This window comes from Lonchura striata, chromosome 2 (genome assembly GCF_050655825.1).
Source record: "Lonchura striata isolate lonStrDom1 chromosome 2, ASM5065582v1, whole genome shotgun sequence".
NCBI lineage: Eukaryota > Metazoa > Chordata > Aves > Passeriformes > Estrildidae > Lonchura > Lonchura striata.
In genome coordinates, this window is record NC_140704.1 from 70,488,326 (window position 1) to 70,505,509 (window position 17,184).

The 17,184-nt window shown below is 37.8% G+C and overlaps 1 protein-coding gene across 28 annotated transcripts in view; it reads left to right on the top strand.

Annotated features, from left to right (window-relative positions):
* The window catches only part of LOC110483451 (uncharacterized), a 425,837-nt gene that overhangs the window by 321,313 nt on the left and 87,340 nt on the right, over positions 1-17,184 (top strand). For all 28 annotated transcript variants that reach the window (XR_014953368.1, XR_014953360.1, XR_014953366.1 and 25 more), the window contains one exon: positions 1-17,184. This exon is cut by the window's right edge and continues 55,881 nt beyond it. The gene's annotated coding sequence lies outside the window, so the exon portion shown is untranslated.

Here is a 17,184-nt window from a genome sequence, read left to right on the forward strand (position 1 = left end):
GATTAAATATGTTGGCAGTGAAGGCTGGAAAACTGGACTGAGTCCTGAGAAGCTGTGCGGTGGGAAGTAAGGAAGACACGCTCCCCTGCGGGCCCAGGGAATGATTCCAGGTGCCTGGTGGGACTTTAGACTGTCAGCTAAGGTACAATACACACGCATCAAAATCAGCCTTCTCATGGATGTTGAATGGGAGGTGTGGTGGGAAGACCCACACCACTGTGCTTTATACCATTGAAACTAATTATTAACATGTCTGCCTCTGATATAGTCTGGTGCCAAAAGTAATCTCAAAGAGAATTCTAAGGATTTTAGAAGTGTGAGAGATTAATGTGGATTTGCTTATCATGGGAAATTCCACTTTAAAATGTTCACTGCTTAACTTCTAAAGATCTGGTCTCCTAGTGTGTGTTTGCCTTAGTACAATCAGTGAAAGATACCCATATTTAGGAAAAAAAGAAAAAAAAAAAGAAACAGCAAAATTGGTTAATATTGTGTGACTGTGATAGAGTGGACCTACCTAACATGCTTTTGTTAAATTTATGGTGACAATCTTCCCAGATTGAAGCTTTCACTAATTATAACAAATAGATAAGTAACCTTTTACCAGATCCCAGGAAAATGGTTCCCTGACTGCTTCTCAGACCAGTTCTGTGGCTGATAGACATATAAATGCCACAAGCAATCCATCTGAAGTTTTTGAAACACAATGCATTATGCTGGAGTTTGACTGATTGCCCAAAGAGATGTTTGTAAAATAAATGGTCTGTTTACCAGAATTTTTATTATATTTTCAGTCATTTGACCAAATTCCTGGAAATCCTAGTGACTTGGGAAAAGGCTAAGCAAAAAGCTATTTTGGTTAAATAATTAGGGCACTTATTTTTTTATTTGTTTGGTTTAATTACTGATGTGTAGCACAAATTGCTTTATGCTCTCTGTCTCTACTGTAAGAAGGTTAGAATTTTGATTCATTTGATAATGTGACTCATTTAGCTGTGGCATATATACTAGGATTAAAGATTGCTGAGCAGAAGGACAGAGAATTTGTGCACTTTTACTGCCTTTTGGCAAGGTTTCTTTGGGAAATAGTTTGTTTTTATTAATAACACAAAACTGTAGTTACATTGTCAAAAAGAGATTAATATATTAGGGCATCTCACACAATAGGCAGTTCACCAAAGGAGTGTCAGGAAAGGAAATATTGATGATGGTGGAAATTAATCTGTTAATCATAGCAGGTTTCAGTGTTTTAGAATATTATTGGGGTGATGATAAAAGAGCAGGGGTCTGAAGTTTAAACTCCATTTTGGTGAGCCTTGAAGCAAAAATCCAGTTTCTCTCCTAAGACTAATCTAGAAGTAGATCTTTGTGTGAACTGAGTTTTCTTAGCTAAGGTCAGTCAAAAACAAAGAGGAAAACACAAACAGAAACTCTGTGAAAGACAGAGAGAATGCAGTGGGTGTGTTCATACAGCCATTCTGAGGTGAACATAATGGAAACCAGGATGTTCTCAGTTTTTGTTGTTAAATTCATTGCTAATATCAGTGGGAGATTTTTCTTTCTAATTCAGTAAGAACTTGTAGGATTTTATCTACAAACGAGAAGAAAGAATTAGATATATGGTAAAGCTTCAAGTGAGGGGAAGATTGAACATTTCTCAAAAAACCTGAGGCAGCAATGTGATTATAAGAAATGAAGATAATCTGAGATAGAAGTAAGCTACACCTAACTGGAAAATAATGTTAATAATACCAAAGAAGAATAAATATTTGACATCAATTGACTCTTATCCAGTGTTAAATGGAAACACATGCTTTGTAGTAGGAGTTAGCTCAGGGAAGGAGGAGGAGGTGGCAAGAAGCCCCAAGCTCTTTTTCATTTCAGTTTTGTACTCAATCACAGCTGCTGCCAAATTAGCCTATAGAAGCTGAGCCAACTCAAGACCATTCAGTTCAAGGCTGAAACATTTCTCTCTCTTTCTCCCTTCTTAACTTTGTTCATAAACATGCTGCAGTCAGGTGTTAATTACAATCCAAAGTAAATCCTCAGAGCCCCAGAGATTCTCCTGGGGAAAATGACTGGACTCAGCACTTTGCAGATCTGTTTATTTTACTTTACTGCACTTTAGTTACCCTGGCTGGCTTGTTACATACAGAGGAGAGAGAGGAAAGCCCAGCCTACTACAGAGTCCTGGGGAAGCAAAGACTATCCCTCTTCCCAACTGAGCAGCCTACATGAAGACTGCTTGCCTTGCTTGTCTGTTGAAGCGCTGTCTGGAGACCTGACCTTTCAATATCCTAAAAAATCTGCTTCTTGCCAAGTTGTCCCAGGCCATCTTCTCCCATGCCATGCTTCACAGGCAAAAGGGCATGTGTGAGAACATCTTTCCACATATTATTTATTTTTGCTAATAACAAGAATTATTTGCTAATCTCTGATGACGTGATCAGCACTGAACAAGACAGAGAGAGAGCATACCCTGAGGAGTTTATAATTTTGAAGACAAACATAGATGGGACAACATGCACTTGTAAGACCCTGAAGTAGATCTTGACCTACTAAGAATTTTAAATTAATTAACTGGGGGTGGGAGATGATTTTTTTTTTCCTTGATGCAGTCTGCTTTAAAGAACAGACTTTTTTTTACTTGTGCTCTAGCAAGAAAATGTTGTCATGAAAAGCATACATGTCTTACCTTACTATTCCCTCTCTGGGAAACAAATTGGACCATACTCTTATGTATGAAAATTGGCAGGCTATTGTTGAAGCAGATGCAGTGCTGTTAAGTTACATCAGGTGGGCCGCTGATAAAGGAGGTTCACAGGCACTTGCATGATGATTTGAGATATGCTAAAAAGTTAATTGTTCTGAGCTCACAGAAATTTGCATATGAATTTGAGATCCTAGGAATCAACTTTCTATTTCTTGGAATATGCACTTTTCCTAGGTAGAGAAATGCTTTTGTTCAAGTGAGGAGAAATTCTAGATATTTTTATAACACCTAAGTATAAAAACCAGAAGAATTGATTCTTAAGTAAATGGAAGGCAAATTAATGTGACTCCTAAAAGTGACACATGTATGTGTACTCCAAGGTACACATATAGCCACAAAAAATATAATTTTTTATTTGGGAGGCTGTGATAATTGAGACAGAGACAATACAAAGCAACACATTCAATTTTCAGAAGGTTTCAAACTGTCTATAGCATGCATACTTTTTATACATTCTTACAAAACTCATAAGTTTACACTTTACTCATTGGTCATCAGAGACAAAGTGCTTATTGGAATAGACAGTTGCAGATTTCTCTTATTTATCCTTCCTTCTTTCTTGGTTTCTATGTCAACAACCTTGGTAGAAAATTCTTTCAGGGATAAACAAGGATCTTATCAAACTTTGCTCTGGCTCACAGAAGTCGCTGTAAAACCTCTTCTGCAGGAAGCAATACCTTCTTTTATGCAGCTTTATTTCTGTTGTAGTTTTACGAGAATTGTTTTGAGTGTTGACCAGTGCTTTCTTGGAAATCAGACAAATCCACAGTGCAAAGTTTTGCCTAAATTACCATCAGCAAACTAAGATGTGAGATGGCGTTGTGTTATGTGAAATGACTGCACTGAAACCTCCTGTGGATGCTGAGAGGGCACATTGAGGGTTCCTTTGCATGAAGTGCCTTCCTCAACTCATGTAAAAGTGCACATGCAGGGAGAAGCTAACACGGCGTGAATTCATACGGTCGCTTGTAAATTCACACCCTACCTTCTTTGTGTAAGCAACCCAATAGTCAAGGCTTTGCATTCATTCTGCTGGCGTAAACCTGAATGAATAGATGAACCTTACACCTTGCCCTGAAGGCAAACACATTTGGGCCAATATGATGCCTAATGGAGGGAATGCTGTCAGGAGCCACGGCACCGCAGTAAATGATCTTAGGAGATTTAGTAACAGTGCTTCAGTAAATATACTTCAGAAATTCTGTATGAGCAAAGAGGATATTCTCACTGTCAGAGGAACAAGATCACCTAGCACTCTGGAAGAATGTGATTATGACTTGAAATACAGTTTTTTACCCCGTTGGTCATTCCTTTCTGAACGGTTTTGAAGGGAATCTTGTTGAATATCAGATTTCTCTAACATTTTAGGTAGAATGAATACTAATTATTTATTATCTTTGGCAGTGAAAGTTACAGGAGTGAAGCTGAGCTCAGACATGCCAAGTCTCATGTAACCGAAAATGAGACTTTCTCACAGCAACTCCTGGACCTTTCCTTAAAAATCTCCTTCTCTAATGAGTATTCCTCAAGGTTTTTTAATGAGATATTTAAAATTCTTTTTCAGGTACTTTGAACTGTCCTTCCAAAATATCACTCCTTGACAGCCCTCTAAGACACAGTCATCCAGTGCTGAGTTGATTCCCATCTGATGTAAAGTAGAAAGAGTGAAATCATCTGCTCAGGTTTCGCTAAAGGTCAAAAGCAGTCTAAAGATCAGGGGGACCTTGCCTGAGAGGGATGAGAATCTCCCTTTCCTCCTGCCACTATTACTTCTGTGGGAATGTACACAGAGCTGTCTTTCATGTTTTTATTAGATTCTAATGTGAAAAGCATATGTTTTTACAAACACACATAAGCTGTTTTTTTCAATCTCTGTTATGTGATGTCCTCAGGAATCCATTTGCAGAATGTGATTTTACCTAAATATTTACTGTGAAGCATTTATCTTTGTTTAACAGTCTAAGAAATTGCACGTGCTTAAAAAGCTGCTCAGTTTTCAATGACTGGGGCCACAGCAGTTTTATTAAAAATATATTATTGTGGTTTGATCAGAAATATTCAGAGGTATGAAAAAGCATAGTGACTAAAAGCTTCTCCCTGCAGCCCTGAAAGTGAGCTTTCAAAAGGGAAGTGGTGCTGATTGCAGACTGGGGAGGTGACAAGCATGAACTAGTTATGTTCATAGTGGATTCAGAGTGCTACTGTAGATTTCAAAATGGGGAAAGAGGAAGAGCTGCTGAAGCCTGTGTATACGGTTACTTGCTTATACTAAAGACCACATCTTCAATGTTATTGTTGAGCCAGAATAATTCTTGCACAAGTGTATGCTTATCTATTCTGCAATCACAGCTTCATTTTGTGGTTTTTGTTTTCTAACTCTTGAACTGGATACTTCATCTGAGGAAGTTTCAGTTAACTTCTGCGCTCATGAGGAAAATTCAGGGGAAAATAAATAATACTTTTCTGAGGTATTGTTCATGATGGATTGAGTTCCGTGGAGACTTCTCTTGCTTCCTCCTTCTGATAGAGATGTATCTTAAATTACTAACTTGAACTGGATGGCTAGCAGTCATGTAGAAGACATCAAACAGGACCAGAGAATGAGCACAGACTGCACCATCATGCTCTTGCTGAACATGATGTGGAAGAAAACACCATGGACTACCATACTTATTCACCACTGAGCTGAGTTCTGTTCATTTTATGTACCTGAGAATTTATGGCTAATATTGGACTCTGGCCTGGGTGCTGTGCAGAGAAACGCCACACTACATCAGTAGATGCTAAACAAAACACTCACATTGGTGATGGCTTGACAGAACTGAAAGGATGGCTTCTAAAGCCTTTAGTGCTACCTGCTCCAAAGATGTGTTTTATATGTTTCAAAGGAGAGCCTAGGTCAGCATTTATCAACACATGTTGGCAATAAACTCAGAGTTACAAAAGTTTGGTGGTTACTGACCACCTAAGGCCTGCATTTCCACTATTCCCTGAGCATGGGGTGTTAGAATTTACAACTGTCTGCAGAGATGTTTCTCCACAACTATCTAAAAACAAAGCTGCTGTATTATGTGAAGAGTGCAGAACAGAAGTTCTTTGTTCTTAGTAACTGCAGAATATGTGACAATTTCTGTTCTAACCATTTGTCCTTTATCTCATGGCATCAAATTCACGAAACTATCCTGAAAAAAAAAAAAAGTGAGTGTTGTAGCTATTTGTGAAAGCACTTTTTCCCCCCTAGATATGCAGAATAGCATAGTCCAAGCTTAAGTTCTGTCCTTGGGACATCTCTTCAGATCTGAATTGCTTATGCACTGCCTGTGTTTTGCAGCAACCTGCAGTCCAGTTCTTCTCCCTGTCCTGCTTCTCATGCTTGTGTTGGGGAGGTCTGAGGTGCCTTTAAATCAGAGCACAAGCAGTAAGAAGCTTTGCCTGTTGTGTTTTGGCATCTGGCAAATGTGAGCTCTGGTATGCTGTGGACAGCCCTGGATATGACAACAGATTTCAAGGGAACTGCAGGGACCCTTGCAATCACTTCTCCATTTTAACTCTTGTGAACAAGCAGGTTGTGCCTGACAGTTACATTAGCAAAGCACTTAAGCTTTAAAGGGTTTGTATTCCAGATTAGTTTTAAGTAATCTTACTACCTACTTAAAATTTCTTCTGTGCTGTTAAATATTACTGTTTAATTGCTTAATATGTGAGTTAGTCAATAAAATAATTTATGACATCAAAAGAGCCAGAGGCCAGACAACATGGTTCAACACCTGGCCAAAGCCTTCACACAGCCTGGCCCATGGAACACATTTCACTGAGCACTCTGAATTCTAACTGGAAAATAAATGGAAAAGGTGTAATGCAACCTGAAAGAAGAGCTGCTGCTGTGGCATCTCCTACCAGAGGGGTTTATACTAAGTTTTTTGATTACTTATGCAAACTTAATCTACATTGTGCGCAGCGTGCTCTTCCACAGAATTTTGATGTCACTGAGAAATCATTGCAAGGAACTAGATGGTCCTTGGGCTTATTAGCAGACGTCTGTTGTAACTAATTACTCCTGTCCATGCCTGTCAACTAAAATTTGTATGGACTTAGAAATTGCTGCTAGAAGTTGAGCTTTTTATTTTTCTTCTAGGCATTTTTGATAAGATTAAAAAGCTTCATAACTAAAAAGAGATAGTATTTTCATTTCCCTTCCTCTGAAGCCCAGAGGTTAAGACATCAAGTTGTATTTTGGGGGTCTGGATTAAGGACATTTGTGTCACTGGTTGAGAGTGTGAATTTGAAGGACTTTCCTGTACTATGATAGTAAGGCTGAAAAATATCACCATATTTGTATGTTAAAATACATTTGGGTGGTAATATAATGTGTTTGCTCTGCTGAAAATGATATTCCTTTGCTGCTTAGTATTTTAGTGGTAATTTTAAAGTGCTCCCGAATGCTCTGTGACACAGTGTTTAGTGTGGTCTGTGGAGAATTATGGATTTGGAAGTGAGGAATAGACATTAGATATTTTGTTTCTTTGGAGAGTATTCCAGTTAAGGAAAAAGTAGGTATATATCATCACACCATCTGTGCACATTTTTTCCTTCAGTTAAAAGCTTTAATCAAGACACCTAGAAAGCCTCAATCGCATGTTTTTTTCTCTTTGCTTACAAGACTGAAAATACAGTTGAATGTTTGAGATTCGTCTTTTTATTCTGTTTTAAATTTCTGCTCTGGACAAATGAAATTGTAGGTAGAATTGTAGGTAGAAAGGAGGGATTTTGTGAGTTGATCTTGTGTAAATCCTGTGAGTTCCCTATGCAATCTGATGTCAGATGCTCAAGACAGTAATGAAGTTTTTTGATATGTCTACAGTGCAATTAGAGAGATGAGCAGGTTTTCTGGGTACTTTCTGAAATGTCTGCTGTGAACTGAAATCTGTGCCACCAATAGCCTGTGCTGTCTATGGCAACTGATCAAGAAATCACCCTATGCTGTGACAGAGCCATGCCTTCCTAGACTGAAAAGCATCAATTAATTGCCAGATTTTTAAAGTATTTCATAGATGTATTTCAAGACTACTACTTACTTCCTTCTTCAGAAGTCTTGTGTTGACTAAATACATTTGTAAAATTTTCTAGTTGGATCACACCTATTACTTTCTATCCCTTCAGTATGGTAAGGACTCAGGTGCTCTGGGTTCTTTCTGTATTTGGTGGAGAATGACAATATCCCTTCTATTGGGGATATAAGCATGGCTTAAAACTTAGATGCCACTATTTGTTGTCTGAACTAAGTAGGATGCCCCCAAGGCTCCTTGTTTTGCTGTAAATAATATAGAAGTGATGCACAATCTTTCATTAAAGTCAGTTTAGATGCTTCTCACATCAAAAAAGTCTTGTCCAAATGCCAACAGCTACAGCTGCCCTTCAGCTGAAGGGTGTAAGTGGGGCAGAATGTGGAGACAGTAGGTTTTAAAATATTGTCAGGCCTCTTCTGCAAAAAAATCTACAGCTGCCTGTAGAACCTGTAGTCTCTTTTTATTCTGCCCACTAATTATTTCTCTTCTCTTTAGCCATCTATTTCCCTTTTTACCACTTCTTTAAAAGTTTTTAAAAATCTAAGTAGCTCAATTTTTCAAGTGATAAAATCTGCAGGAAGAATTTATTTGTTGCATTGTTCCTTTCCTAATGGCTGTTTTTCCACAACACCATACCCTGTTACTTGGGAAAGGTAGAAGAAAAGGGAAAAATAAAACATGTGTGCAGAGGATATACCCAGAAATCAGAACCATGCCATGTAAAATTGTTACAGCTGTTTCTGTTTTTATTGACTGTTTCTTTTGGATCCATTTCTCTAACAACTGCTGCTCATGTGAGCAGGAAGGCATGCAGCATGACATTGCTGTGGACTGCAGGGTCCTAGGGCCGGGAGTAGGTAGAGAGGGGAGGGAAAGGAAGAGGGTGTGGTGGTGAGGACATTTATGTGGGACACATCAAAGCACATCCTTGTAATGTGTTACAGTAACCCAGGAAATTCAGTGCAGATGCACTGAATAACATGGCAATCTGGGGTTTGCAAGAGCATTACAGCAGCAGCAGCTGTCACGGTACTTGATTTTTCAAATTTCAGTGAGCCACTTCTCCCCCTGCTCCCTAATACAAATTCAGTGTCTTTATTTGAGTTTCCTCCTCTGAGCAGCCTCACTACACAGTTTGTCATGCAAACCAAAGTTAAGTGTGCTACAAATGAGTTATGCGGGGCCTCTTATAAGCTGGGAAGGAGCAAAGAGTGATTGTTACAGCCTTTCTTGATTTGCTTGGATATAACATTAGAGGGGCTGTTAAAATATGGGAATGGTGAATTTGGTGATTCTATATATGCAGGAAAATAGGAAGAGAGATATTTTTCCATGTGAGTAGACATTATTCTTTTTTATGGACAATACAAAGTATCTGCCTCCTTTGATAGAATCACTGGGAGGAAGCTGGAAGATGGGCAATGTGATTTCAAATGCTCAGCTCAGTTCATTGTCCAAAGAGGGAAAATATCTAAAAAGGACTCTGAAAAGCACAGGTGCTTTTTTTTTTTTCTTATTTCTCTTTATCCTTTGAAATATCTCTGTTATAATCAGGCTCTTTTAGTAAATAGTCATTTTGAAATAGCTAGATCTTGATATTTTTTTGTTCCGTATGCAAAATATGCATACACATCCATTATGTTAATATAATGATTTAGAAAGTACACAGAACCTTAATATATCTTATGCAGCAATTATCATGTTAGATCTCATGGATGCATGTGTCAGTGACTTGGGTCAACTTTAAGGCTGTCTTTCAAAACAAAACAAAACAAAACAAAACAACAATGTTAAGCTTTTTTTTATTAACCACTGTAAAAACCTAAAACTGCAAATTAAGAGAAAATTATGAACTGCATCTTGTGATGTATATTAATTTGAGATGAAAACAAAAAGCTAGTATTATAAATAAAGGATTTTTATTTTATTAAGCATTAATTTTTGCACAGCAATTTGTACTGAAACTCCTTCTTCCATCTGTCCTTGGTTTTCATCCATATGTGGAGCCTCAGTGTGTCCCTGATATTTGTCAATTTGTCAAAGCTTTGGCACAAGGTAGAGGAAAACAGACCAAAAACTAGAATCTTCAGTCAGAACACACTGAAATCATGTGGATTAAATTCAACTCCCAGAATCACTCATAACATCTTCAGCTTCTGATTAGAAATTAAACTCAGAACTGAAGGGCATGTAGCTCAAGGATCACTGCAGCTTTAGCTAAAATGAAGACCAGAACCACAGGCCTGTTTTGGCAGAATTCATACTTGATACAAATGTGAAGGATTGACAAAAGCCACTGCTAGCAAAAGCAGCATCTAAATACAAAAATCACTTCACACTGTGACAACACCAGCTCAGAGCGGTACAAAATTTGTGGTTTTCATGTGCAGATCGTACCAATTTTTCTTTAAATAGGCGCTGATTTTGGAAAAGGGAACTATAATGCTAGTTTTTCCAAACACACATTTGTTTGTGTGTACAAATTAGGTTTATGCCTAGCAAAACACTCTATAATATGCAGTTGTGTGCTCTTACCTGTGTCTGTTTACCTGTGTTTCTTCCCCATGACTTTTATTTGTAGAGGGTTTGTTACTAACGAGTCACTCTGAAAAACTGGTGCTTTATGAGCAAGACAGCTGCAGTGAGAGGCCTGAGAGTCCCTGTACTCAATGTAAGCGCCCAGAGCAAAATACTAAGACAACAGATGCATTCTTTTAAAAACTGAGAGCAGAACTAAGCTGTAAAAGCAACTAGTGATGCATCTTTTGTGGCTATGTATTTCCAGGCCATTGCCTTATTTGTCAAATGTTCTCTAGATAGCTGACTGAAAAAAGTAAATAGTAAAAAATATTTAAAAAATGAGATTTCTAGCAATTCTTGGCAATGGATGATTCAGAAATACTAGTATAATAGGGATTTTATCTGAATTTGGGGGATGTTAGTTTTAGGTTATGGAGAAATGTTTGAATAAACAAGTGAAAAGTTTGAATAAGAATATCAAATCCCCATCAGACATGAAATAACTACATCTTCTGAAGTTATTCGTAACAAAAAACTGCTTGACAGTCAATGAGCTAACTTTCAAGTTACCTTTATGTAAACTGAATTTGATTGTTCATTCCTGGCAATAAATGCCTGCAGCTCTAGAGATCCTCACAATGATAAGATAAAAATATTTGAACTATGAGGATAAAATATAAATGAGTCTATATGAAAATCTGCTGCCTTTCCTGTATTCTCTCATGGACTTGTTGGGATAGAATGTTTTCCCATACACTCTGCAAATTCAAAGCCCACTGCCACTGGCCTGCAAGTACTTACACTCTTTTCTGTTGATCAGCAAAAATTTGCCTCTGGATTCACTTCTTGCCTGATTTGTGACTAATGTCCAAAAGTGATAAAAAAGAACCCATTAAAAGATGTTGTTTTGGTTTCTAGTGGGAAAAGAATTTCAAATAAAGAAAGCCTTTACTCAGTGATGCTTGAGCTCTTCTGCTGCTTTTTTGTTTTTGTTTTTGTTTTTGTTTTTGTTTTTGTTTTTGTTTTTGTTTTTGTTTTTGTTTTTGTTTTTGTTCCTGTTCTTGTTCTTGTTCTTGTTCTTGTTCTGAGTTTTCATTTCTTCTTTCCAGATTATTCCAGGAAAATAATTTCTGCTGTCTTTAAAAATTCTGGACTTTTAATAATTCAGCCAAAGATTTTTTTTCTGACTGATTTTTCAGTATCTCCTCAGAGATTCCTATGATCTATCTTTTGGTCTTCAAAATACTTTTTATTTCCTTGCCTGATATTTTTTTCCTAATTTCCTTACGTTTTTGGCTTGCAGTGAGTTACATGCTACCTCTTCCTACCCTTGACTGAGTCACTTGGAATGTTCCTATTTGACTCTTTGCTGCTGTTGAGTATAAGACAGTTTTATGTCATTGGTGTGACTTACAAAACTAACTAAGCCAACCTGTGTTCAATAAATTAGAAATGAGGCTATCATGAAGTGAGTGAGCATCTCAGACAGTCTCATCTTCATAGAAATGAAATTCTTAAGCCCAAATACCTCGGAGAATCTGAGGTCTAATGCTTAGCTTGCACACTTCAGTTATTTTCTCAAATCCTTTGCAGGTCAATAAAAGACTTTCTGAGAAAGAGAAAAATCTTACCTTTGCTGCTTTCAGGGTCAGATGGTATTTTAAGGGAGCTAAGGCAGCTCAATGGGTACATAACAACAGGCACTGTGGGCAGGGAACAATGACAGGAGCTTGGTAGGATTCTGTTAGAGCTTGTGGGAAGAGCCAAGTGGAAGATGTCAAATAAGCAGTCTATGTTTGACCTGGAAAACACTGATGCAGGATTTTTGAGAGATTAAAGCCAGTCTCTATTCCAGCTTCCACTGAAATGATGTGGATCCCTGGTAGTGAAAGAAGTTGGCAATCCCTGTCATGGAAGTGGAAAACCAGGGATCACTGAGGGCAGGGACTGACTCTGCATGTGTCGGGCTGGTTTCTTTGATCACCTAAGCTGGTGTCTCTGGTACACAAACTTCATAAACAAATCTATTTGATTATTTCTGTATTAAATAAAAATTGATTATGGGGCAAAATATTTCTCAGTGCCTAATGGTTAAACATTCCTGATTTGCCATGACACATGGATGCCTACATTCAAATGTTGCTTTTTGTTCAAAGTCCATTCCCAACAGCACATTCTTTTCCATGGGAAAGAATTCCACAAATTGTCATACACTTTCACAAACTCTGGAAGCTCTTACATTCTTGCTGCCTTTCCCCCCGCCCTCCCCCAGGAATTGTCTGTCACTGATATAAAGTTAGAAAGTCTGTATTTTGGGGTTGCCTCAACAGCAGCCCTAGGTACCTCCTACTTCATGAGCTCTGCAAAGTCACTGCAATTGTGACAAGATTGAACAAGGTTAACAATAAACCTGACTTTCATCAGATTTGTATTTTACTTTCTTGAATCTTCATTGCCAAGAAAACTGTCTAAGCAACTCTTGGGTGAAAATTGCAAGCAGAATATGTTAGATCTGGTTACTTCTCTGTGTCAGAAAAAAAAAAAAAATCAGTTTGTCTGGGTTTATTTTATGGTTCAAACAACATAGCTAATATCCCTGTGGATTAGTCTTGAGGGCTAAACATTTAAAAGTTGGCTTCAGATTAGCTGAGGGATAAACATGATTGTTTTGATGTAAAAAGCACTTTGATCAAGCTGGAAGATCAGTGCACAGAAGGTATAAACTGGAAAGAGAAGCAGAGAGAATTATGACTGATGCTATTCAATCAATAAAGTCCGTATTTGGGATTAAATAAGCCAGAGTGATAAATATTAAGGCAAAGGTGTAATTTCATTAGAATAGCATATTTACATTCTAGAATTTAAGGAGGTCAGTTCTCCATTAAGGTCTCTGTAAGTTTGTGATTCCACCCTGTAGTGGTTTGTTTATTTATTTTTCAGCCCCTTCTTAGTGCCACTGTCCTTTTGAACAGAGTCACAGCTTTTACTGCTGCCTTTTATAGTGTGTTCCACAAATTAACCCTTTCAAAGCACATATTTCAGCCAGCCTCAGGCTACAACAGAATCTCAAAACTAGAGTGGAATTATTCGAATCAAAAAGACTTACAACCTCTCTAAAAAATTAGGTAAAAGACGCCTGACAATTCATTTATTAAAATAAGGAATAGGGAATGGTAATAATGATTTATGTTACTTTTTTTTTTTTCTTTCTCAAGTTTGTTAATATAAATCAAGTTCTAAAATTGAATTATTTCTGGCACTTCCCACATTCATGTATTCAACAATATCACAGCCAGAAAATGACAGGAGGATAAAATAATCCAGATGCCCTCAGTTCATAAATGAAAGAGTGAATGTTGTCTTTTACATTTGCAACTAACTGTATATGAATAAGACCAATTTTCTCTAAAAATAATGTCTAGAAGCTTCTTAGTTAAGTCTAGTTTTAAAATCTGAAGGTAATGACATGGGGCTTGATAATACATGTAAGGATGCCAGTAAGGGGCTAGAAGGGACATAATTTTTTGTTGGTATGCATTTTTGTGCAACTTTCAGGTGTGAAGACAGTTAAAGAAGCATAAATGACATAAAAGTCATCATTTTTCTTTACTTCAAATCAGTAGGCATACACTGTTCCAAATTTCTCGGTAACAAAAATTATTTACTTGTGTTTATTGTAAGGGATTTACATGGACCAGCAAACTTCTTTCTTCTAGTGTTTCTTTTTAACAGTACTGTGCAAGTGGAGAAAAATGAGAGTGGAGCTGAGTTTAATTTTTTTTTTTTTCTTTTTAAAAGGATTTATTTTGGTTTTGTTTGGTTTTGGTTTTGTTTTTCCTTCTTGTTTGGAGATCTCAGAACAAGTGTTTGGTCTTCTCTGGCTGCCTCTAGAAAGTAAAGATGCTGGAGGACCCTCTGTCAGCTTGCTGTGGCCACCTGTGCAGGGGGATGTTAAGGAATGCATTGCAGAGGTGCCTTCTTTGGCTTCACAGGGTGAAGTAATTTTTTGAATACACGCTGGACCTCAGACTGCTTTTGCTGTTGTGTTTTGTTTGTTTTTCCTTGTGCTGTCAGAAGCCTTCTTAACCCAGACCTTCTACTGATGTCTTCCCCATAGAGGTGGTTATGAACTCTGCTCTTCTAGAGGTCAAAAGCCATTCTGTGAATCTCCCTTTTTTAGCATGTGAGCAGCGTGTTAATTTGAGTATTTTGACTTATTCAGCATCTGTGGCATAGTGTACCAACGGGCCAATATCAAAATTTGCTCAGCATTGTGGTTTCTAGTACACAGAACATTTTCCATGACACTCCTGGATCAGCAGTTGTTTATCAGCCTGTCTGGTGCTGGAAGGACTGATGGGTTCTGATGATTTATTACAGCTGTCTGAAGCAGATCTCAACAGCACTTTTTCTGTGTTTGTGTGCACATGTAAGAGGTGGGCATAGAAGTTGAAGGTGACTATAGTAATCTTTTATCCTTTTGCACAGGAATGGAATATTTCTTGACAACTCCAGTTACCATTTGAATGAGGCTTATTATTGCTGTTAGACTTTTGATATACTGTTTTATGCAGAAAACATATTGCTTTGCATTTCTAAATCAGGTTGGAGGTGTGTTATAAAATTCTCTTGGGGGCATGTGAAGGTAAAAGTGTTTCCTTTTGTTGCAAGACTCAACTCAGTGAAAAAAAATGGGCAATCATACCACAGAAATAGCTGTATTACAGAATGTCTTCATGACATTAGATTCTGCTGAACTCCAAGCCATAAATTATATCACACCTAAAGTCATTAAATGTAGAGACAAATTGCTTCATAGAGGCAAACCCTTTGTTAGTGGATTTTTTGTCTTTCATCTTACTGTTCTCTTTGCCGTATGTGGTCTGTGGAATAATATGTAGGATTGCTGTTTGAAAATGTTTCAGTTGGCTTGGTTCGAGAAACCTCCACTCTCATCTATTGTAACCAAATTTCTAAAATAAATTATAGCCCTGTGGAGCCACAAGTGGAGAAAACAGCAGGCTTCAGATGACATTTTGATAGTTAAAGGGTCTATTGCTGCTGTATTACTTGGGCCACTGATTGTTTCTGTTTCTTTATTTACAACTATAAAATTGTTAGCTTTGCAAAGGAGAACCTGCCTCAGGTGAAAAGATAACGATTCTTAGTTAAGGCTGGACCCAGAGTGAGTGAGAAATTCTCAGAGGGAGCATAACTACATTTTATGCTGTATTTCAGTGCCCCACAGATCCAATCTAGCATGCAGACAAGCAGAGCTAAATAAAGTGCTTAAATGTGCATATTAAACCCTTGCCAGAAGCTACAGTTATTAAATAATACCAGAAGCTCCCCCAGTCTTCTACTAAAACAGTTGGAGCTGACTGCCAGGATCATACTTTCTGGGCAGATTATTTCAATCCTTTGGGAAAAGGAGAGCCATTCTAAGAAGTTAATACCTCTGGGGCAGTATATTGGAAAGCTTCATTTGATCTTCTGTGACATGTATGACAGTATCTAATTTTCAAGCTGCAAAGTCCTGTCCATGGGTTATGCCACAACCAACATGCATAAATAAGGCTCCAAGTAAGAAAGGGAGAGTGGTGGGATATTGGAATGAGTGGCAAATGTTATCTGAAGCTCTTACTTGAATCCCAGTATTAAAAACATGCTGACAAAGCTCTCTGCTGTAACTGTGGTACATTAGTGGCTTATTTGCTCTGTTTGGCTGAGTGGATGATAATTGTCAGCACGGGGAAGGTGTCAGCAATCACAGTGTTTTAAACCTCTCTGGCCAGACCAGTTAAAGGGCAGCTCACTGAAATCACAGTCCTCACCACTGATTAATCACGTCCCACAATCCATTAGCATGAACAGCTTTAATTTTGGTGTTGCCCTTTTATGGAAAATAAACTGCTGCCATCAAGGGACCCTGAAAAAGCTGTTGTATAAGCCCAGTGATTGACAAAAAAAAAAAAAAAAGATGGAAATGTGGAAAGAAGCTTCTTCCACAATCCACATCAGCCACTAGGAGTTTTTATTAACAATTGCTACACATCTCCAGGTGCTACAGCTATGTTGGAGAATGGCTGCTGCACAATAGGTTAGGCAAATTGAGATACAGAGCCAGACTGGGGCAATGTCTTGCTAATCCTTGGCTGCCTTGGACATCTGGTCCTTCTGGAGAAGGATATTAGCACACATGTTTTGTATCAGTGAGACAGAATTGCTGGACTATACTGTTGATTCCAATTACAACACTGTGTTTGAAAAAGCATTTAAAAGCAGCACCTACTTCTCCCTGTTCCTTTAGCTTTCTAAATCTTTCTGATACTGTTGGTTCTGAAATACATTGAATGGGAAAATAAGAAATGGCACTTCAAAATGCTTAATTGTGCAAGGTTTTCTGTGTTGACTTTTTGGGGGTTGGTTTTTGGTTTTTTTTCCTACTGTAACTAATAGAGCTGTGATTCTGTTTTCTTGGCAGTACAGCAGCTGGTTGGAACTGAAATGAAAAAATTGGGATTGCTAGGGCAAAAGTCAACAAACATCTGCAATCCATGATGAAGATTTCTTATCAGTAATGAGGACTAGATACTCAGTAATAGAGGCCTATTCTTCACTGAGACAAATACAATTCCAAGATGGACATTGCTTGTAATGGCTGGTGTTCATTCCTAATCCTTAATCCAAAGAAACGTTCCTGTTTTTAGGAATGAAGGTTTCCTGCCTTTCCTTGTGCGGTGGAGAAGATAATTTCTGTATTTAAAGGCTGGAAATTGTGGGATATTTTCCAACTCTGTTATGGCCTCTTGGACCTTAGGAAAA